This window comes from Antechinus flavipes, chromosome 2 (assembly GCF_016432865.1).
Source record: "Antechinus flavipes isolate AdamAnt ecotype Samford, QLD, Australia chromosome 2, AdamAnt_v2, whole genome shotgun sequence".
NCBI lineage: Eukaryota > Metazoa > Chordata > Mammalia > Dasyuromorphia > Dasyuridae > Antechinus > Antechinus flavipes.
In genome coordinates, this window is record NC_067399.1 from 258,334,617 (window position 1) to 258,359,072 (window position 24,456).

The window sequence follows — 24,456 nt, forward strand, 5'->3', positions numbered from 1 at the left end:
GGAAGACTGGGGTTGAGCAAAGTATGATTTGATTCTAAAAAGCAAAATGGTGTGTGAAAAGGTAAAAATAGTAAATATTTTATATGAACAAGATATGAGAGCAAGAAAAGATACAAAGGAATTAGATGGGGAAGGAGGGCTGACAGTCCTGAAATCCTAAAATGGATTTCAGAAATGGATTAAAGAGGGAACAGTGAGAGAGAGAGAAAGAGAGAGAGAGAGAGAGACACAGAGAGAGAGAGAGAAGAGAGAGGAGACAGAGAGAGAGAGAGAGAGAGAGAGAGAGAGAGAGAGAGAGAGAGAGAGAAGAGAAGAGAGAGAGGTACATACATCTAGAAGAATATAAAACTCTTCAAAACTTTTTAATAGGAATGGGATAAGGTATGTAAATTAATGGGAATGGAATAAAGAGGGAGGGAACATTTGAGGGGAGAAAATAAGGAAGAAATTCTTAAGGGAGGGGAAAAATTAAGTAACAGCAAAGCAAGTATTTTGAATCCTTTCTTTTAATCTGCTGTGAACATAATAATTTTTTTCTTTTTCTGTTATTTTAATATTTTTTATCTTAAACAAACACAGTTTTTGAAAATGAGAAATGAGTACTACAGCCTAGATTTAAGAAATGTACATTTGGAATATATATGCCTTCTAATTCCTTAGAACGTAAAATTATAGCTAAATTCAATACAACTATTTCAAAGCTAGGACCCAACTCAAACACTTAAAGAGTCAGACCAGTTTTTCAACTCTCAAGAAAAGAAAGAGGACCCAAAATAGGCAGCATACTCTCTAGGGAACTGATTTCAGACTTGCACACCAATCAAAATAAGGGTCAGAAGTGTCTATTGGTGAAAGTGTCAATTGATCTTTTGAGAAAGCTGAGAGGAAACTTAGGAAACTGGCTAAAAGGCACAGGGTATATCAAGCTACACCTCCCCATCTTCCTTTCCTTTATTTACAGGGTACGAATGACATATTGAGTAATATATGAAAGAGCTAACAAAGACAATTAAAGCAAAGGCCTATTGCACAGGCAATGACAGTATTATGACAGATATAACTATCATGTTAAATTTTTCTATCAGTTAATTTTTTTTAAATAAAAAGCTCTATATAGTAGATTCAAGTTTCATATGTGATCCTTAAAGTCTTTCTTTGCATATATGGAAATATTCATGTTTTTAGTAACTGTCAAATGGACAGTTTAATTATAAAAATGATTGCATATGCACCTAAATGTGTATATATGTAAATACAGTTGCATAAAAACATGTACATACATGTGTGTATATATATAGACATATACATTTATATACAAATATGCATATATAAATAAATGTGCAGTTAGGTGAGCACACTGGATCGAGTGCTAAGCCTAGAGGGAAAAACTCATCTTTCCTCAGCTCAAATCCAGTATTAGAAATTTAGTGATGTGTGATCTTAGGCAACTTACTTAACCCAGTCTGCCTCATGTTTCTTCATCTGTAGAAAGCTGGAGAGAAGTGGCAAACCACTGCAGGATTTTTGCTAGCACCCAAATGGGGTCATGAAGAATTAGACATGATGAAAAATGACTAAAAAGCAAACACAAATATATACACACAAATATAATTTACATATGCCCCCTCAAAGGACTATTCCTGAGAAAGAGGTGGGCATTGAAAGGATGCATGTAGTAACAAGGTGATAGTCCAAGTATGAAGAAGTCAAGGAATAATTCTTGTTTTGCAGAAACAGTTAAAGTAAAGCTATATCAACTAAAAAAGAATGGGTGGGCAGGAACAGAAAGCACTCATACTAGCCAAAGGAAAGGAAATAAGTAAAATTAAGTCGGAAGAAGTAGCAAAAACATTTAGCATTTGTCTTATTATACTTTTACTGTCAATTAACATGTTCTTGATAGCCACACATCTATTTCTTAAAGAGAGTCAAAAAAAGAGCCCTATACAACAGAATTCATATTTAAATTAGAGAAATTATAGTGGTAGGTAAGAAGTTCAAAGGTAAGACAACCAAATATGCCCTTTGTGTGCAATAGGTTTTTTCTTTTCAATTTACTTGGCAATAAAATACAAATATATAAGTAAAATGAAAAGCATTTTTAGCTTAAATTAAGACACTGCAAAGTGCCAAGGTAACTCATTGACCTGGATTTCTTAAATCTCTGGGGCATCTCTCCTTGGCTGGGTAGGCCTGACACCAAATACCAAATCACCAAGTCCAGGAAAAAATGATCTAGGATACATTTTTATCCTTTACAAAGACCCATAATATGCTTGAGTTGTTTTTTTTTCCCCTTCTAAATATATAAAAAAAACTAAATAAAATTAGTATTTCCATATACCTAAAATACAAGGAGAAAGTACAAATGAAACTACAAATATCCATTATGTAATGATTACTGTTCAAGTATACAATAAATTCAACATATAATTTTCAAAGCTGTCTCACTTGTCCATTAAAGGTGATATTTTCTCATCTACTCATATTCTCTCTCTCTCTCTCTCTTAAATATCCCTACTCCTTCCTATCCCCCAGTCTGAAAGAAAAAAGGAAAGCAAAGGCTTTGTAAGAAGATTTCATAGTCAAGTATAACAAATGTCCAAAAATGTATAGAATTCTTCATCTTGAATTCATCAACTCTCTGTGAGGAGATGATAATCATCCTTCATTAGCATTACTCTATATTTGTGGCTATTTGTTCATTGTTAGAGTTATTAAGTCTTTTAAAGTTGTCTTCACAATATTATTATTATATAGATATCTTTCTTGTTTTTCTAATTTTCCTGATTCCACAGATTTTATTTTGAAAAGTAATTCATAAAAGTCTCCCAAAGTTTTATTGAAATGATCCCTTACACTACTTCTTAGAGTAGTAAGTATTCTATTATATTCATAAACCATAATTTGATCAGCCATTCCTTACTAGATGGAAACCAACCCCTTTAAAATTTCAGTTCTTTCTTACCACAAAAGAGCTACTATAAATCTTTTTATACATATGGGACCTTATCCTCTGTCTTTAATCTCTATGGGATATACAACAGTAATATTTTAGAATTTACTAAATGATTATACCAAATAATAGCTCCAGCAACTGTGTTAGTATGTCCATTTCCCCAAAGCCCTTCCAAAAATTATTTTCCTTTTTTGTAATTTTTTGCTGATCTAATTGGTATGATATACAATCTCAGAAATGCTTTCATTAATACTTCTTTAAGTATTGGAGACTTGAAGTATTTTTTAAAATATGGTTACTAGCTCTTTTCCAAAAAAAATTTTATTTATACCTTTAATCATTGGGAAATAGCTTTTGTTCTAATATATTTGAAATATTTCTTATAAATCTTACCTACATGAAACCTTTATGAGAAAAAAATTGCAATATAAAGTTTTTGCCCATGTTTCCCTCCAATTTAATTTTATTTTTGTTCATTAAAAAATCCCTAATTTTATGTGAAAAAACTAGCTATTACCATTTATGATTCTTTCTATATCTTATTTGTTCATCAATTCTTCTATCTATAAATTTTCCTTGTTCCTCCAAATTGTTTAGGATGTTATCTTTAATATCTAGATCAGGTATCCATTTAGGGATTATCTTAGTATGTGGTTAACCAACTACATTGGTTAGGTTAAATATGTTAAATGAAATCTTTTATTCTCTCTCTGTTGATTTTGTTTTGTTTTGTTTTGTTTTATATTTTAAAACTATATCAAACTATTTCATTGATTAGTGCTTTGTAATATAATTTGAATCTGGTACTACCAAGTCTCTTCCAATTTTTAAAAATAATTTTCCTTCAGATTTTTTACCTTTTTTCCTCCCAGATGAAATTTATTATTTTTTACCTGTAAAAAGTAATTCTTGGAAATTTGATTTATATGATACCAATCTGATTAAGTAACTTGATTTTGGTGTCGGTGTCATTTTATTTTACTGATTCAGTCTTATCATAGGCGAGGACTATTTCTCCAATTACATCCTACCTTTTTAATAGTTTGTGAGGATAACTAGATCAAGTAAAAAAAAATATCTTCTTCCTAATTCCAAAGCTTCTACAACCAGATCCAACCTCCTTGTGTGACCAACCCTCTTCTCAAATAATGAGTAACATCCGATGGTTTCCTTTCCTAATAATCTCTGAAGCTCAGTGAATAAACACAGTCTTGGCCAAAGGAGTCTCAGTCTCAGAGCTAAAAATTGCATAGATGAAATTCAGGTTGACATATAAACTAACAAAATTTTATTAAAAGAAAATATACAAAAATATTCAAATAAGAGCAGCTGTGCCCTGAAAAGATTGAATTAGTCACTAAGACTCTCTGTGCCTATTGCATACAAATGTGAATTATTAAACAAAAGATTTCAAAACTCTAGATAAGAACATTTTAATATTTAGTAATAGACACAAAGACTAGATCTGTGATTTCACTAGGAACTCCCAAGTGCTATTACCAATCCAAGAGAGGACAATTTATCTTAGAGAGTTACCTAGAACACTGAACAGTTAAAGGACTTAACAGGAATTGAACCCAAGAATTCCCAGCTTCTCTGTCTACCTACTACATTATATTGCCTCTTTTTAACAGTAAAACATGAAAAAAGAGAAAAATTTCCCAAAGACAAAAATTAATGAATGCTCTTACATATTTCATCAAATGAAACTAGTCAACTTGATAAGTATATGCAGAACTCAAAATAAATAAAATGAATGATATAGTAATTCACATGGCAAGCCTGAATATTCTTGGTGAATAACTAAAAGATTTTTTTAACATTTAATGAATTCCCAATGGACAAGACAGCACTATGCTAAATAGGAACCATTACTAAGAAAGTAATTTCAAACTATTACAAATATTTTTAAAATTCCAGGATGCCATGAAAAATTTCAAACTAAAAGCTTAAGTTGCCAAGGAGGAAGTGAAGGGAGAAGACTTCTGCCTATAATTTCACTCCTTAATGAAAAGCTAGAACTTACCAAAAGAAGTCAGAGTCAGAGTCCCTTGGTGAAAGTATTAGTGCAAAAGGCAGAATGCAATTCACATAACACAGTAGATGCAACAGAGAAGACTTTTGGAAACTTTGGTTCAAGGTTGAAAGAAGCTTGACAGGAAAACTGAAGGCATGGAGATAAAACTGATGGACATGAAATTTTCTAAGTACACTATGAGCTGTAAATGCGCTGAAAAATCAAACTGATGACCTGGAAAATAAAATGAGATTAAAAGACATCAAGTTAGTGAGGGATTGTGAATGTATATAAAAATTATTTTTAAATTTTTTTTCATTTTAAGTGATTATAAAGGAAATTAGAGATTAACAATTTTTTTTAAATGTCCAAAATGTGTCATTATAATTAAGCCGGATGAACACCAGAGACACAAAGATGGCTTAAGATTAGGAAACTAAATGAATAAAAAAAAGGAATGAAATGATTTAATTCTATAAAAAACAAAAATCACATTATATCAATATTTTTAAAGGCCTCTGACAAAACACAACTGTCATTTGTGTTTATAATACTAAAATCATCAGTATAATTATAGTCTTTTTAATATACTCAAAAATATTTGACAAAACAAAAGATTTTATACAAATATATTAAATATTATATAAATACAAATATATTTAATATTACATAATAAATATATTTATATTCATATAAACATGCAAATATTTATATGAATATTAAATAAAATAAACATTTATCAAATAAAAATATTTGACAAAATGAAAACAAATAAGCACAGCACTATGGTTTTTATAGTGAGAAAACACCAGAAGTTCTCCCAGTAAATTCAGAACAAGATTATTCTGTCTCCAATACTACTTCACAGAGTACTGGAAATTTAACTATGTCAACAATAAATCCACAAGCAGTTAAATGTCTCCTATGTGCCAAGTACTGTAGTACATACACAACAACAAAAATTGAGATAGTCCATCTAGTAATAGAACCTATATTCTACAAGAAAAAGAAATTACAAGAATTTGTAAAAAGAAGAGGCAAAATTAGTCCCATTTATAGACCATGTAATGGTTTGCCTATAAATTCCAGGGAATCAAGATTTACATGAACTGATGCTGTGTGAAACAAGCAGAACCAGGAATACATTGTATACAGTAAGAGCAAGAATATGCAATGATCAACTATGGAAGACTTGGTTCTTCACAGTGGTTCACTGATCCAAAGCAATCCCAATAGACTTTGGATAGAAAATGACATCTGCATCCAGAAAAAGAATTATGGAGACTGAATGTAAATCATTATGTTTTTTCCTCTCTTGATGTTTTTTCCCTTTTGTTTTGATTTTTCTCTCAACATAATAAAGAAATGAGTACCAAAAATAAAAGAAAAATCAGAAAAAGGAAACTTACAGGGAATCAATAAAAGAATTAAGAGATAACTTCAGAGAAGTGTTGTCATTGAGTCATTTTTCACTCACATCCAATTCTGCAGAATCCTATTTTGGGTTTTTTTGGCAGAGATTACTAGAGTTGTTCACCATTTCTTTCTGCAGCTCATTTTTTTTTTTGAACAGATGAAAAACTAAGGTAAACAGGGTTAAGTGATTTGCCCAGGATTAAACAGCCAGTAGGTGTGAGGCCGAATTTTAATTCATGAAGATTTAAGTATCTTCCTGACTCCAGTCTTAGCATTCTATCCCCTGTGCAGCCTTGTTGCCTTCTTCAGACTAACAGTACAGAAATCAATATCAAAAAATCATCAATATTCTATACACTGATAAAATTCTGAAAGAAAAATTCTATTTAAAGTAAGTATAGAAGCAGCTAGGTGGCACGGTGAATAGAACACCAGCCCTGAAGTCAGGATGATCTGAGTTCAAGTCTGGCCTCAGACACTTCCTAGCTGTGTGACCCTGGACAAATCATTTAACCCCAATTGCCTCAACCAAAAAAAGAAAAAGAAAAAGAAAAAAAAGGAAAAAGAAAAAGAAAAAGAAAAAAAAACTATATAATGTACAAAGTAGCTGAAACTTAATCTATCAATTCACAAGACTTACATAAATATTACTACAAATCAATCAAAAAAATTAAAGGAAAATCTAAAAATTTAGTCATTAATGCAAAACAAACAAAAAATAAAAGAGACCTAAATAAATGGATAAAACAGTCATGGGGCACAGCATATCAGAAAATTATACTATACAAATAATTTATAGCTTTAGTACTATACCAGTTAAAACTATCAAAATGGTATTTTATAGCTTTAGGGAAAGGAAGGAAGGAAAAGAAGGAAGATCAAGAATTTCAATGGAAATTATTTTTAAAAATAGAAACAAAGGCTTCCTAACACTACAAGATGTGCAATTATATTATAAAGCATTAATTATCCAAAACTATTTGGTACTGGTGAAGGAAGGAAGGAAAGAAGGAAGGGAAGGAGGGAGACAGGCAGGGAGGGAAGGAAGAAGGGAGGGAGGGAGGGAAAAAGAGAGGGAGGGAAGAAGAAAGGAAAGAAGGAAGGTAGGGCAAGAATTTCAATGGAAATAATTTTTTAAAATAGAAACAAAGGCTTCCTAACACTACAAGATGTGCTATTATATTATAAAGCATTAATTATCCAAAATTATTTGGTACAGGTTAAAAAAGGAAATTAATAAATCAGTGTAACAGTCCAAAAACTTCAGAAACCAGGTGTTCAAATAAGCCAAAGAACACAAAATACTAAGGGAGAGAGAGACTTTTTTTAAAAATCATTTAAGAACTGCTAGAAAAATTAAAAATCATTGATGAAAAATAAACATCTTGCATCTACATCTTACATATATTACATTCAATCCCAAATTAATTATCTAGATATAAAACACTTTTTTTTTTTTTAAAATAAAGAAGAATGGACAGGAATGAAGGTTGGACCTATAATTTCACTGGTACAGGGAACTCTCAAATGAGTAAATTCTCACTATTCTCTTTACCAAAACAAATCAGCTTTTTCTCTGCTACTTATAGTGTTGAGATTTTCTCAGAATACTGAGAGGTTAATAAGCACAGCCAGTATGTCACAGATAGGACTCCTTAGGACTTGCTGGCTTCAAGGTAGGCTTTCTCTTCATTAGAAAAGAAAATCCATTAAATTCCCTAGCATGATATCAGGGAAATTCACAACCAGAAAGGGACAGAGAAAATTATCAAAGGCAATTTCAATTATATAAAACTAAAAAAGATTTTCCACAAACAAAGTCAATTCAGTTAAAATAAGAAAAGTTATTTCTTGGAGAGAAGTCTTTGTTAGCATCTCTGAAAAAAGCATAATAGAATGTTGTAGTGATGACTGAGAAGTGGCACAGAAGTTTGATTAGGGAAAAAGAAGCACAAACTCAGATACTAGAGTCCAGCTTCTCACGGAAAGAAGACAAGGTTCTACTAGAAGGGATAAATGGAGAATGGCTGGAGAGAAAAGAGCCCCAAGGAAGTTATTAAACACACCACTCACTCTATAGGTATCTCCTCATCCATGGTATATAGCACTGCCTTTGGCCAACAGATCAGTTTGATATAAAATCTTACAAAGAAAGGTGAAAAATTATAATCATATTACCTCTTTTTTTAAAAAGCAAAAAAAGGTTAAAACAATTTCAAGAAAATTTGGCAAGACTCTAAAGGAACTTAAAAATTAAAAGATTTTTTTTTTTTTTAACCACCAAGGACAACACAGCCACCTTACACAAACTATAGCATCCTAGGCCTAGATATGTTTAGAGAGGAAGAAAAATGGAATTAAATACAACTACAGGAAAAACAGCTGGAGAAAACAAAAAGCAAACATTGAAAAAATTTCCTTCAGGAAACAACCCAATTCTGGGGATGCTGAGAAATTGAATCACAAGGTATCTGAAGGAAGAGAAGATATTGAAGGCATGGAAAAATATCAGATCTTGGTAATACTTTTTTTAAATGCCCAATAACAAAAAACAACAAAAATCAACCTATATATCTATTTTCCAGTCTATATAAGAATCATCTATACATGCAAAAAGAGCATCTCAATGAGGGGATAAATAGGAGGTAGGCAATTTTCCACAACAGAGCATACTTTTATTAATATGCAAAATAAGGAAAAAGCATTTTCCTTATTGTCAGTTCATAATGTTTTAAAAGAGTTTGATTCAATACAGCAAAATGCTACTAATCATAAAGGCTCTCTAACCACAAAGTTTTTACCATCAATGAAACAAAATCATTCAAGATTCCTAAAGATATAATCTTGTTCTACAAGATCCCTAATCATAAATTTCAGACAAGGCACAAAACAAGAAGAGCTGTATGCTCAGCAAAGTGTTCAACACTATCATAGAAGAGATCCAGTGTAGAATCCAAGATAAAAAAAAAGATTCCCTATAAATAATGAGGTCTTTCTGATACTCATATTTGTGGATAACCTTGTGCAGATTGCATCAAGCTCCAGAACAATTCAGAGTCCCTTAGATGAACTCTGTAACCACTCACAATGGCCGAATTATCCATACAGGAAAAACTAAACAGATAAAGAACTTATCCAGATGGCCAGAAAACCTCTAACAATCATATTGTTGGACAATATATACCCTGAACATAAAATGCAAAAGGATCAGCTCAGAATTAAACCAGAGATTACCTTCAGAAACTTGAAATTTTTTACAGGGAAAAAAGATTCAGTTTTTTAGCACTGATATTCTAATTGTGTTGCTGTTTGTCTGAGTCACAGAATAACATATAAGCTTGTCGTCAACATTCACACATTTAACTTCTGTGACTTCAAGAATTCGCCAGGTTTTTATTTCATTTTCACTTTCACATTAGCAACTACACTCATCCGTGGGCATGCACAAGAGACTTGAGACCTTGTCCATCTCAATCTTCTTAGAGCAATGATTAAAATTCCCGTAACCTCTCCCTTGATTTTCAGAAGACAGCCACAGTAGAGAGATTTATAGTAATACAGTATAATGCAATGCCCTCATATCACTATTTGACATAGTGCAAGGTAAGATTAAGATTTTAAAAAATTTATTTTTTTGTATGGACATGTATACATACATTGTATTTAACATATACTTTAACATATTTAACATGTATTGGTCTACCTGCCATCTGGGGGAGGGGAGAAGGGGAAGGAGGGAAAAAATTGGAACAAAAGGTTTTGCAACTGTCAATGCTGAAAAATTATCCATGCATATATCTTGTAAATAAAAAGCTATAATAACAAAAATTTAGTTTTGATTATTTTATTTGCTGTACAATATCTATGATCATATAGATTGCATGTGTCAAGAAAGATGAATATTGCCTAAAACTAATTTTTAAATAAGTTATTAGCACAAAAGGTCATAGAATTCTACAAAATTACTAACAAGAAAAAAATGTTTTGCATGTTACCAATTTTATTTTGCAAACTACATTTTATGCATTATTTCATAGTAACTTGGTTAGGAAGAGAGTACCATATCAGAATTAATGATGCTATAAAAAACTATATGCAGAAAAGTGTATTCTCAGCAATCTCTAGCAAAAGATTGCAGGTTTTGGTGGTTTCAGGAAACTTATCCCCTATTTTCCAAAGGTTCAGTGTATCAAAATTTGTTTTTTTCTTCCTTACTTTTGCACCATTTTCTAGAAATGTAAATCCTGCATAAGTTGAGGATTGACTATATTCCCAAACAAGTAAAAATGAGTACTACAAAGACATAAATGGAAAGGCAAATGGTAAATGTGAGCAGATTATAACAAATAACAAAGAAGAATCTTTAAAGAAGAGTAAAGGTAATGAAAAGTAAAAGTAATCAGAAAAATATTTGAGAAAAAAAATGGCCTCATGCTGAGGGCAAGGGTCAACAGATCGGCAAACTATTCATAATTTCAAAAGAAAGTGAAAAAAGGCCCTACATATGCTGGATGGGTTGAACCGCTAGTTCCAGCAACAAACTTATAGGAGAATACATCCAAAATTCCCACAGGATATGGAGATACAGCTTGTAAGCTATATCAATTGAAAAAACATGCACATCAATAAAATAATTACCGACTGAAGATGTAATACAGTAGCATCAAACTCAAATTGAAACAAAATATATAAGTAATATACTTAAGAAAAAATACATAAAACTCCTCTCTGTGATTGTATATTGACTTCTCTAATAACAAAGTCTATATTGAAAAACTTGACATGGAATTCTTATCCTCTGACCTGTCAGACTGAGTTTTCTGTAAATCCTTATCTTCAATAGATGTTACAGTGTATTAAAAGTAGAAATATATACCAACTATTAATAAAATTTAATCACTACCTCCCACAGGAGGACTTTCCTGATTTCCCACAATTAGTGACTCCCAGCTAAAATTATCTTATATTTTATTTTACTTTTTTTTACACAATATTACCTATGTGAGTACTATCTTGTGTTTAGTAAATGCCTATTGACTGAGTATAAAATGATCAAACATAATTTGGGCACAAGAGAAGTTTTTACCTTTCCTAATGGGTTTTTCCTTCTAATGAGATGCTACATACTTTGCTTATTCCAGGTATATAACCCACATCTTTTTGTTTGAACATGAGACAATAAATTTCTTAAAATGTAAAAAAAAAATTGTTAAAATTCATAAAAAATTTCATCATTATAACTATGAGAACAATTATTTTGTTGTTGTTTTTTAAGTCTAACATAATATTAAATGTAAGCTACTGCAAACTATAATCATCACAGGCTTCTGGAATCTTGAAATTCAACACTGGAAGGAACCTTGAAGGCATCTAGTTAGTTCAATCTCTCACACATTATATCTGAAAAACTTCAAAAGTTAAACAACTTACATAAAATATCAGAGAAGTACAGGTAAGGGTATTCAAGCCAAATCCAGCACTCTTTCCACTGCACCAAGTTGTCTCCACGTTTTTTCATTTGTTCACAGTCTTAAAATAATAACAGTAATAATTGTAACAATCACAACTCACACAAGGCAAGAGCTCACAAGGTGGTGAGAAAAAGCAATGAGGACACCCTCAAAGGTCTCTCTTAAGAACTGTGCAATTAACTATATGACATAGGTTGCACTGTCACAGGACCACCCACAATGGTGTGCCCTCATCAGAGAGGGTGCTGTGCTCTGAGCAAAACAGAGTTAAATTAGCTCAGAAGAGGCGTGAGATGCACAAAGTATATCCCAAATTTCATGTCCGTGTCTGAATTGTGACAGAGCACTCCAAGCTTCTATTGGTCTGATCAGCCACAGTAGGACACACTATAACTGGACTCTAACATAGTGATGTCATTTTGATCCTCTTCCAGAATGAAGAACAACTAACCAACATCAGATCAATTAATCAACGAATTTTTTTGATATCACTAACATCTCGAATTTTTTTTTATTTTATAGCTTTTTATTTGCAAATTAATTAGCTAATGAATAATAATAACAATAGCTGTTTGTCCTTCATTCTAGAAGAGAACCATGACATCAGGGAGGTAATGCTAAAACATGCAAGTGAATTGGATTTAAATGAGGGAGGGTTGCCTCATTTTCCCCTCCAAAGCCATCTGGGTCCAATAGACAGACAGAGCTGAGGACGATTAGAGATGGCCATGCAACTATAGTATTTGGAAGCACAATAGAGCTTAAGTAACTGCCCTAATTCCTCCATTTGTATGATGGGAAGATACTTCATAGGACTATGGCAGAACAAATCAAATTAATATTTGATACTATGATTGTGAAAAACTATCAACATATACCACATCCCAAAACTTCCTCCTAGCCATCCCTATGTTTCTCTTCTTCACAGATTACATAAGGCAAAAGCACCAAAATACCCCTTTTGACTTTTAAAACATAATACAGAACCCTGTTCATCACATGTGTTTGTCCTTTTCTTTCCCTGAAATGAAGATCATAAAACTTCACTTGCCACATCTGGGGGAACAAACTCAGAGATTTTGACTTAAGTCAAAAGGATAAGATGATAAATTAAATTACTTTAATTTAAGTTTGATATGATTTTCCCATAGAAACAAGAAAAGTATGTATATAAATCATTAAGAATAATAAATGGCATCTATATAATACCTTATGGGTTACAAAATGCTTAACATAGACTTTCTTATTTGATTCTTTTAACAATTCAAAAAATACATAATACAAATTTTATTACTATTTTACGTAAGAGGAAATTGATGCTCATTAAGTTGAGGTGAGGTATAGAGGCCAGACTCAATGCAGATTCCTGGGTCTCCAAAACTCTTTCTACCACATCATTTCTCTCTAAAGTTCTCCTTTCCCAGTTTTTGTTAGAAATGACTACAAAACATATTTAACTAATTGTAAATTATGTATCTCTAGAGTATATGGTCTTATATCTGAATTACATATAAATTAAATAGAATAAAGTAACCTACATAAAACTTTACTTCTCTTGAAGAACATAGACTTAAGAGTTACAAGGGAACTAATAAATTATCTAAGCCAATCTATTATTTTTTTTAAATTACTTTTACTCAGACACAAAGTGATTTACCCAATTTTACAAAGCATTAAACAGCAATCAGAATTTGAACCCAGGACATGATTCTAAATCCAATAATTTCTCCAAAATATCTATAAATACAGGTATTAATAAGTATTTATAGATTTATTTTACCAAGCTGTCTTATTTTCATAATTTCTGCCACATGTTTACTACAACAAATCAAAAAAAACTGAAAATGTTGTCAGTCATGTAAGGTACAAGGGTTTCTTCATGTTTTCAAAAGCATGTTGAATGCTTTGAGGAGACTTATGGTTATTATTATGAGATTATGAGATAAGATTATGAGAAATTGAGAAAGATGTTTACATGGAATTTCTCTATATAATGTAGATCAAGTTGTACATTGTACTACCTTTAAACTGAGAGATTTTCTTTACTGAGTTCCATATAAATAAACTATCAGCTTCCTTTTGTATCTTAAGCACAACTACTCAAAATGCAACAAGGCATAATGTTGTAAAACATTCCCAACAGTCCCTGCCTTCAGAGAGCTTATGTTCTACTGGGGGGACAGAGCATGTAAAAATACTTAAGTAAACACAAGAAAATTGTGGAAGTGTTTAAGAGATCCTCTGGACTTCTCTGGCATTTTCTACAAACACTGGACCCAGAGCACACAGGAAGCCCTGAATATGTCAGGGATAAACATTCCCCATCCCACTGCACCCCTAGCTGACATACTTTGTTGTTTGTATCCCCAATTGGACTGTATATCCTTGGGAGTCAAGACAGGTGCTACTCAAACTGCACTAAGCTAAAGATCTCAGCTGAGATCTTTGTAAGATATGCAAACCATCCTATCTTCATAATCCATCAGTCCCCAAGGGAAAAGAATGTAGTCACCTTGCTCCTCACTTTCAGAAGGGGTTTTATTCTTTTCCCACCTTTACTGCACCTTTCCCCCTTCCATGCTATACCACTTTAGGTGGACATTTCTGTTTTCTCCTCCTTCCGTTGTTGTACTGTCATAAATATACAAACTTCTGTATGGATTGTGAACTCGTCTATGTTCTATATTTATGTTCATTTTTCTTGTAATAGAACTAATTTTCACCTAAGTTTAATGAAGTAAATTCCCTGTTAACAGGGAGATAATGTACTAAGAGCTAGAAGATCAGGAAAGGCCAGGAGAAAGCAGTGGCACCTAAACTAAGAATTGAACGAAGTTTAGGTTTCCAACAGAGACACAAACATAATAGAACAAGTTTTGGGAAGGAACTGGCCAATTTGGCTGGAATTATCAGGTAACAAATGTCAAATGAGTGGTCTAGATAAAAATTAAATAGGAATTCAGAAAAGGAAGATATCGTAGTAATAGGAAGCCTCTGACCTAAACCTAGAAGAACAGATAATATTTTAGTATTAGATAAAACAACAAAAAATGGAGGGAGGGGAGTAAGAGGAGAAGGAAGGAAGCATAACAGGAACAAAAATACTTACTTTTTTACCCTTTATATGCATGGATAGAATGCTGGGCCTAAGGAAGAGTTTCAAGTTCAGCCTTAGACATTTACTTAGTCTGTCTGTTTTCCCCAGGGCAAGTCACTTAACCTCTGTTTGCTCAGTTTTCTGAACTGTAAAATAGGCATTTCTCAGGACTGTTACAAACGAGGTATTTGTAAAAAGTGTTTAGTATAGAATCTGAGAGAGGCACTATATTAATGCTTCTTTTCCCATTCCTTTTTCAATCTAAAATCCTTGGTATGATTATAAAAATGTCATTTAGATATGTTGTCAACCTTATTACTAAAATATAATATGGTACTTCAAAAGTAATTGACTAGGGGCAACAAGGTGAATCAATGGATGGAGTACCAGTTCTGAAGTCAGGAGAACCTGAGTTCAATTCTGGTCTCAGGCACTTGACACAGTATGATTTTTATTATTATTATTAGGTCAATCATATAAACCCAATTGCCTGGTACCTCTCAGGTCCCCTAAAAAGTGACTAATTGCAAACTAATAGAATATACCTGAAAAAACAGGTGTTAAAGACTTTGTTTTAATTCCTCCAATAACCTGTTAATAGTTGGCCAAAAAAGTAACTTTTCTCTCTTAGATTCTTAACTTTGGCATTATCCTCAATTTCTCATTCTCCCACATATCCAGTCAGCTCCCAAATCTTGCCATTTTTGCCTCTGCAACATTTCTCAATTTATGCATGTGTAGATGAAGTTCCTTAAAGAGCTGATATATATTAGAAGCTACAAATTTTATTTGGGCTGTGGAAATTCTTTGTACCATACATACTGAATAGGCTCAATCAGATTATAAAGGAGAACCAAGAAAACAACTTACACAATAACTACAAAATTATAAAGGAAAATTATGAAAGAATTAAGAATTCCAATCAATACAACGAATAACCATGATTCCAGAAGACCAATAATGAATTTATCATATTTCCTGCCTATTGATAAGATAATAGACTGAAGGTACTGAATGAAACATACTTTGTATATTTTTGCCTAACTAAACTATTTTATTACAAGTGAGGGAATTTAGTTGGTGAGAAACGGAAGTTTGAAGGAAGAAGCAACAATGATATATTTTTTTAAAAAGAGAGAAAGAAAAGAAAAAAGACATTAACCCAAGTATTTATAAAATACATAGCAGGAAGTTCAGAAAATATGTCAATGAGATGTAATTTCATATGCAACTCCCTTTTTCTGTCTTTATCTGTACATGAAAATGATCATATCTATTGATATCTGTTAAATTCATTTTTCTTCCCATTCCAATCCATCCTCCAGACAACTAGCAAATACTAAGTAGTTCTTAATTAACTCCAAATTTCTATCTGGATTTTAAAACTCTTTATAACATGGTCTAACCTACCTTTCCATTCTCATATATTACTCCCCTTCCTCTATAACAAACAAAATGGTGTTGCTTCTGATCTTCTCACACAGTATTCTGTTTCCCTTACATGCCTCTGCAGTGGCTGTGCTCTCTATATATATGATGCTCACCTCCTAAAATCCCTCACTTCCTTCAAAACAAAAGTTCAAGCATGACCATCTGCTTGAAAGTTTTCCAGAAGGAGTGTCTGCCCTCTCTAATTTATACTATTTTGCATTAATTAAATAATGAGAATTTATAAAGTGCTTTAAGATTTGTAAAGTACTTTTATAATATTTCATTTTATCCTCACTACAACTGTCCAAGGTAAGTGCTATTATTATCATCTCCAGTATTTTCTCTGGCTCTCTCTCTCATACCTGGAATGGCCCCTTCTTTCTCAATATTTGCTTATTGGCTTCCGCAGATGGCTTCAAGTCCCATCTAAAATCCCATCTTTTAAAGGAAGCATTCATTCCCCAATAACACTTAATTTTAATACTTTCTCTGTTACTTATTTTCTACTTTTTCTGCGTATAACCTATCTGTACTTTTTGTTTGCTTGTTGTCTTTCCCATTAGACAATAAGCTCCTTGAGAGCACTTCTTTTTTTGTATCCCCAATACTTAGCACAGGGTCCGGAAAATAGTACGTATTCAAGAAATGTTTACTGAATGACTGAGTGACTTGGAGAAAAGGAAAACTGAGAATGACAGAAGTAAAGTGATGTGCCTAGGGTCATATAGGTTGGTATCTAAAGCTAGATCAGAATTCAGATTTTCCAAACATAAATGCTCTCTTCACAGTGATCTCTAGCTTACTAACACATGTACCTGTTGTCACCCCAACAGAATAAAAGTTTCTGGAAAGTAAGGATTGATTCATTTTTATTTTTGTATTCTCAGAATCTAACATACAATGCCAAGCAAACAGAAGACATATTCTTGTTGACTGATTCATTAATGACCTAGGTTGGTTCCTGGAAAACAGTTCCATCCACAGACTTCAAAACTTTTCCAATCTAATATAACATCCTTGAACTTAATGTTCAGTAGGAGACCTTAAGTGCCATGGGGCATCTCCAATGAGATACAAGCAAAGGTATAAAAGAGATTTAATGACCTAAAATTCAGACATCTTAAGAAATAAATCAGTTTCTCTCCTAATGCTAAGTAATATAAAGGCCTCAGATTTCCTAGAAGTTAATCTATACCTGTGTCTTCCATTTAGAAAGCAAGTTCAAAAACTTCATTTTTTTCAAATTAGATCTAACATATGCTTCCAGTTTATAAATAACAAACTCTTTAAAACTCCCTCCAACAATCTACCTGATTTCATCCATCTATTTTTCCTCTATCTCCTCTTTATATTTAAAGCAAAAAGCATTTTGTTTTATTTCATCTTGGATGCCTCGTCTCTTTTCCAAAATTATCTTCCTTTTGGAAAGTAGCTTTTCTGTGACCCATTGTTGGCAGGTTCCTCTTCTATCTCTGAGCCCCTTTCTAGGTTTGTGTAAAATGACCTGTCTATACTTGTAAGCTAGTCACATGTACTTTTTTCTAATGCTTTTAAGATGAAACTTCTTCTAATATCATAGAAATACTTCTGGAAATGACTTCTATATGTACTAGTTACCTCCCAGTAAGATTATGACCTGTCCTAGTCTTTGTAGCTAGCTTGTAAGCCACTGGGCACAACTTCTATCAGAGTATACCATATTGTGTGCCATAATGGAGTCTTGGCTATGGAATCACAAAAGCCTGGGTTTTAATCATAATTCTCATTTACTCTGTGTGGATCTTCAGTAAGTCATCATCTCTCTAGTCCTCATAGTCACTGCATCTGGAAAATAGATTAAATTAGTAATATCAAGCTCAAATAGAAATGGATCCCTGTAAGCTGCATATTGATTTAAAAAAAACTAAAATGGTCTATGTTGTATTATGTTTTCATTTATTTTCCTCAATATTTACCAATTACATATTAATCTAGTTTAGATAGCACTGGTAGTTTTGTATACTGAGTTTGACATTTCTAGACCAGATGACCTTTTAGATCCCTTCCAAATCCAAATTTATAACAGTGGAACAGGGCTAGCTCTGCACTGCAGTATTTCTCCAAGTAGAAGCTGCAAGGACTCCATAAGAGTCTATGGGAGTTATGCTAAAGATCACATCACCAATTTCTACTATGTTACTACAGTGAAACCCCTTATTCATTTCTACCTCCAATTAGGTAAGATTCAATTCCAAAGAGCAAGTAAAAGTGGGTACTAAAATAAACACTGGATTTGTAGTGAGGAGATTTGGGTTCAAATTTTTATCAGATGCTAAGTGATCATGGGCAAGTCAATTCAACTTTCCAGGCTTCAATTTTCTCATCTATTTACATTTCTTACCTCAAGGGTAACTGAAGAGAAGGTACTTTACAAAAACCAAAACTATGTAAGTAGGAGTTATTACATGGTACTTATATGAAACAATGTTCTGCATGGCTTCTAACATAGTCAGTGCTAAGCATATAATGAATGCTAAGGCCTTAATAAAATTAAATCTTCATAAAAATTTCAAGACCAATGTTAAATCAACAAAGTAGTTAAATAGAAAATTCTTAAAGAAATTAAAATCAGCTTAGTAGTCTCTTAATAAAAACATTGCATCAAGGATTTTTTATGTAGCTGATTTCTGTTTCTCTACTGAAAATACCTTTGTTTTTCCTTTAGGAAAATAAAAGATCATAGTTACAGCGTCTCTATGACAAATTTCACTTACTCCGGAAAAAATCTCTGCTGCCCTGACCACAATTCAATTTGCATAAAGACCTTTTGTAGATTTATGGAAGAAAGTAAACATAATAACTTTTGGGAAAAATAAGTCTGTAACCATTCCAGATGATATGATAGCCAGTTTCACTTGGTGAGCACCTGTAACAGCATGCTCTTCCTCTACTGGCACTGCCAAATTCTCCCAAAAGCCAAAAAGTGAAGCATTTCAAATTTTTAAGTATATTTTAACAATTAACAGAGGCTTTCTTCATTATGAAAACTAGATTAATATTCACTGCCCTATTAGTGGCAGCTGTCTTAGGCAAAAGAGAAATGTCCTGATTGGAAACCACAAAAGGTAAGCATTCAGCGTTGGTAGATAACACGGATAGCATATTTATTCACACTTCTCAGAGTATAGAGTATGATCTTCTACCAACTTTCAAAATATGATTAAGTATGCTGAACTTTGCTTAATATTTTATAAGCATCTTTTCTCCACACCCGTGAAACTGCAAGATACAATGAACAGCAGTGCTACATATTCCTTTTGACCTACTTATTCTCCTTTTTACCTTTCTATATATTTCCCCTCAGAATATCAGCTTTCAGGCAAGGAGCAAAGAAAAGGATTGGCTGAAATGTATTTATCCATTTAATATTATGCTGACAAAATCTTCCTTAAAAAACACATCTGATTCAGCAAAGAATATGAAATGCCAGTATGGAATTAGCAGGCAGTGTCGCCAATCATCAAAATAGAAAATGACTATACCAGAAAAAGAAATCTGTGGATCGTTAATATTTTCATACCTTGAAAAATACTGTCTCCCCTTCCTGATTCACCACCAAGAAAGATACCATTTTCCAAACCACAATGCTTCATAAAAATTCTGCTGCCGTTGAAAATACATTAATTATGGGTCAAGGCAGAACTAACACAAAAGCCTTTCCATGGCATGTACAAAAGAGATTGCTCCTATTTATTCAACTCTGCTTTTCTCCTTTCTATTGCAAGAAACTTGAGTTTCCTTAAACATGGGAAGTGTCAGCTCCATAGTCCCTTTCAAAGGGACAGTATAATTCTAGAATAGATGTGCCAAGAAATACTCCATACCAACCTGAGCCAATTAAAACTATTGAATTAGTAAAAACAAAAAGTAAATATATAGAACCTTCTTGGTTTGGCCTCCCTCTTCCTCCCCCAGATCCACACATAAGGAACAGCTGGTTAGCTCTTAGAAGTTTCCTTACCTTCTGTAGGATCATCTGGAAGATTTAAATGGCAAAGCATATTAACATGGATTATCTAGTAGCATCAATCCCATTTCCCCTACTTTCTCTCTTCAGGATCAATAAAAAGATTATATTCCCTTAGTAGTCAAATGTATTATTTGAAGTGGCCATTTCATTTTTAATCAAAACAAGCCAGGGTCTAAGCAATGTTCTTTTCATACACTTTTGTTTGATGGTTAAGATTGTCCTCCTGCATTTTTCTCTCTAGGAGATTACAAAAAGGAGTGAAGCTGCATAATAAAATGGCCCAATTTCTCTTTGCCACTGTCATCTTTTCCATTTATACCCAAGTCAATCACTTACCTGACCCCAAAGTGAATCTGCCTCTTCTCATTCCTTGCTTCCTAGCCACCCAGCAGTTGGCTGGTGTGATCTTTTTAGTCTTTTTTTTCCCATTCTAAGTTTTTTTCCCCCATTCTAAGACATAGAAGTACATCCTTTTTTTTTTTTTTAAAAAGGTGCAGGGAAGGGAAGAATCAATATAAGCAAAATTAACATTTTGTAAGCAACTTGCATACATATCTACAAATTTATAATGATTATAATTGAAAAGAACTAAAGTATTAGCTTCTACCTGAATTAATAGCAAAAATCTGCTCTAAAGGCCTTAGGGAGTATTCAATAACAAGCAACTTCAAGTGACAATGGGTCAAGATACCACTCTAAAAGGAAGCAGTCCCTCTTGTATGGCTTCACATAATGGCAGAAAGCAATACTATGGTCTTTGGGGAAAAAAAAAAAAAAAGCATGACCCCCTACAGCCAAACAAAGCTCTTTCCTGCACAGCTTCGGCTGAGGGGGAGGGGGAAAGAATCATAATTCTAAATTCAATTTTACTTCCATGTACCTTCATCAAATTTTTGTCTTCATGTCTTAAAGCAGTTGTTTACTGCAGCCAACCGCAGAGAAATTATAGTAGCTTAACTCTCCAACTCCCTCTAAAGGATTAATCTTCCAGTGGGCATGCTCAATTGAGACCTTTTTCAGCAGTTGCATCCATTTCATGAAATGAGGTCTGTTACAGGCATGAGGAGGAAATGCCATTTCAGAACTACATGCAAGTTTTAAAAGCTCAAGAGACAATCCCTAATTCTTCACTAAAGTTGTCATATTCCCTCCTCAAAAGTATTTTAAAAATCTTCAGACTATCAAAAGATTTCAGATTATTCTGGACTTTTCTCAGGGAAGAAATATAATAACTATAGGTGTATTATCTTCTAACAAAATGGTAGAGGGGTTTTCTATTAAACTTAACATCAAAACAGTATTCTTTATTACTTAGGCTACATTTTACTCCAAATCTCAGCATTAAGTTTGCTTTAAGAAAAAAGAACTAGATCAAATCTTTAAAAAGTAGAACAATTGTAAAATTCCACCAATCAATAATTTGCAACACTGAATTCATAGCTAGTATCAAATTCATTTAAATTACATTAATTTTAATATACAAGTTCCTCAGAACTTCTAGCTTCAGATATATTAAAATACAAATGTTGCAGCTCCTTCTATACTCAAATGGGTCCTAGCATCAGTCTTGCTGAAGGATTCTGATTAACAAACAGTACAGAACTCAAAAAAAAACAAAAACAAAAACAAAAAAAAAACTTTTACCTGTATTCAGTTTGCCATTTCAGCCTTTCACAATCCTCACTATGACTCAAGCCCTTCCCCCACATTTCGGTTCTAAATTCTCAATGAAGGTAGAAAAAACACGAAGAAAGGCTTTTTTTTTCTCCTGACACTATTGAAGCTGCTGCTTTACATTGGGGAAGATTAAGTCCTATATTCTAATTCTTTAATATTAATATAATTTAAGGAGGCTGCAGTTTTAAAATATATTGTATTACTCATTTAATTAAAATGTCACACAAATGGCTATATATTTATAGCCACTCTTTTTCTAGTAACAAAAAATTGGAAACTGAGGTGATAGCCACAATATATGAATGTGACAAAAAATTACCATGCTGTAAAAAATGAAGAAGGGGCTGGTTTCAGAAAAATATCAAAACACTTGTATGAAATAAGTCTGACTCTTTTTTATACAGCAAAATAACTGTTTGGACATGTATACATATATTGTATTTAACTTATACTTTAACATATTTAACATGTATTGGTAACACCTGCCATCTGGGGGACTGGATAGAGGGAAGAAGGGAAAAAGTTGGAACAAAAGGATTTGCAACTGTCAATGCTGAAAAATTACCTATGCATATATCTTGTAAATAAAAAGCTATAATAATTTTGTTAAAAGATTTGTATGAAATGATGCAAGGTGAAATGAGCAGAATTAGAAAAACAACTTATACAGTAACAGAACAAATTATATCATAACAGTAATATTTATATTATAAAGACAATCAACTCTGAAAAGACTTAGTAACTGATCAATGCAATCACTAATACAATCAGTTTTTAAAAACTCATGATGAAGTGTCCATTTTCATAAAGAGAAATGATGGATTTAAAAATACAAATTCAAGCATATATTCTTTTATTTTTTGCTTTTGGGGAAGAGGAGCGAACACATGCTAACACAAATCTATATGCACAAAGAGAGAGACTTTGCAAGTCTATATGTATCTATAATGTGGTTTTTCAGGGCTTCTCCATCAGTGAGGGAGGGAGAGGAAAGAGAAAGAATTTGGAACTAAAAATAAAGCTGATTTTTAAAAAAAGAATGTGTTTTATTAAAGATATGTAGAAAAGCTAAAGTGTACTTCTAGTACATCTTCAAAAGCAAAACAGAATCTATGTTGAGAGAATACATACCAAGATAGACACAGGGCCTACCAATATATTCACAGACCTTTCAGGAACCACTTATACTAATGAGCCCTCAGAAACTGACAAGAGTTAAACACTGAAAGTGGGGCAATTACAATGGGAAGAGCAAACTTTTAGGTCTTGGCCCTGCTAATATAAGAAAGATCATCCAGGCAAGGAACCACAATATTTGAGGAACAAACAAAATAGATTCCCCTCAATTATATGATGAATCATATGAACTGAATAGATTCCAAGGAAATTTGGAACCCACCAGAGAAGAATAGGATTAGCTGATGTTCTCTGGAAAAAAGAAGGAAACTATCTTGATAATTAGGAAACCTAAGTATGAAGAGGGTAGTGGGGAATTGTAGTGGGGAATTGTTGCTGGGTTTAAAAAAAAAAAAAAATCCTCCACAGACTCCCACTCTTCAATGATTCATTGTAGCCTGGAGATAGCTCTAACTACCTGGTAGACTAGGTAGTCTAGTAGACTGTCAGCAAAGTCGGATGGCTTTTTTAAACATTAAAAATTTGGGATACAAGTCTAGCAAAAAAACAATACCTGCTTTCTGAGGAGCAACCTAAATAAAAAGAGGCTTATCACAAGCTGAACATTTTCACTAGAAATCAAAAGAAACAAAAAGAAATTGCAGTTAAGTGAAAGAATTGTTCTTCTTGCACCTAAAGACAAATAATATTATAAAATTATATTATCATAAATTTAGGACTGGAAAGGACCGAAGAGATCTTCTAGTCCAACTCCCTCATTTTATAGATGAAGAAAACTGAATAAATAAACTCACAGTAATCCAGTAGTGACAGAGCCAATATTCAAACCCAAGTTCTCAGACTTCAAACACTCTTTCCATTCCAACATGATCATCCTTTACTTTCTCACAAAATCCAGTGCAATCAGTTGCAACTTCTTCAATATGTTTTATATAGTTCATGGCCTCATCAACTCTCCTAGAGTTGAGATTTCAAAGCCTCCTAACTGGGCGAACCCATATTCAATTTTTCTCTATAATCCATAGTGTATGCAACTGCCAAATTGTAATTCCTAAGCACAAATCAGTCATCCCCCGCCCCCCCCCCAACTCAACAAGCTTCATTAGTCGTCCCATTCCCCCCTCAAACAAAATTCAAATGCTCTATTTGATATTTAAAGCCCTTCATAATCTGGCTCTAGGCTAGCTTCTCCAAAGTGACTACAAATTATTCCACTTCATTTACTCTAGATTCTTGGCAAAA

At 32.8% G+C, this 24,456-nt stretch overlaps 1 protein-coding gene across 2 annotated transcripts in view; it reads right to left on the reverse strand.

Annotated features, from left to right (window-relative positions):
- Positions 1–24,456, reverse strand: part of EHMT1 (euchromatic histone lysine methyltransferase 1) — a 281,129-nt gene that overhangs the window by 216,067 nt on the left and 40,606 nt on the right. The window contains exon 2 of one of the 2 annotated variants that reach the window (XM_051976843.1): positions 4,986–5,210. The exons of the other annotated variant lie outside the window; for it this stretch is intronic. The gene's annotated coding sequence lies outside the window, so the exon portion shown is untranslated. The remainder of the gene's footprint in view (positions 1–4,985; positions 5,211–24,456) is intronic. 2 annotated transcript variants of the gene reach the window in all.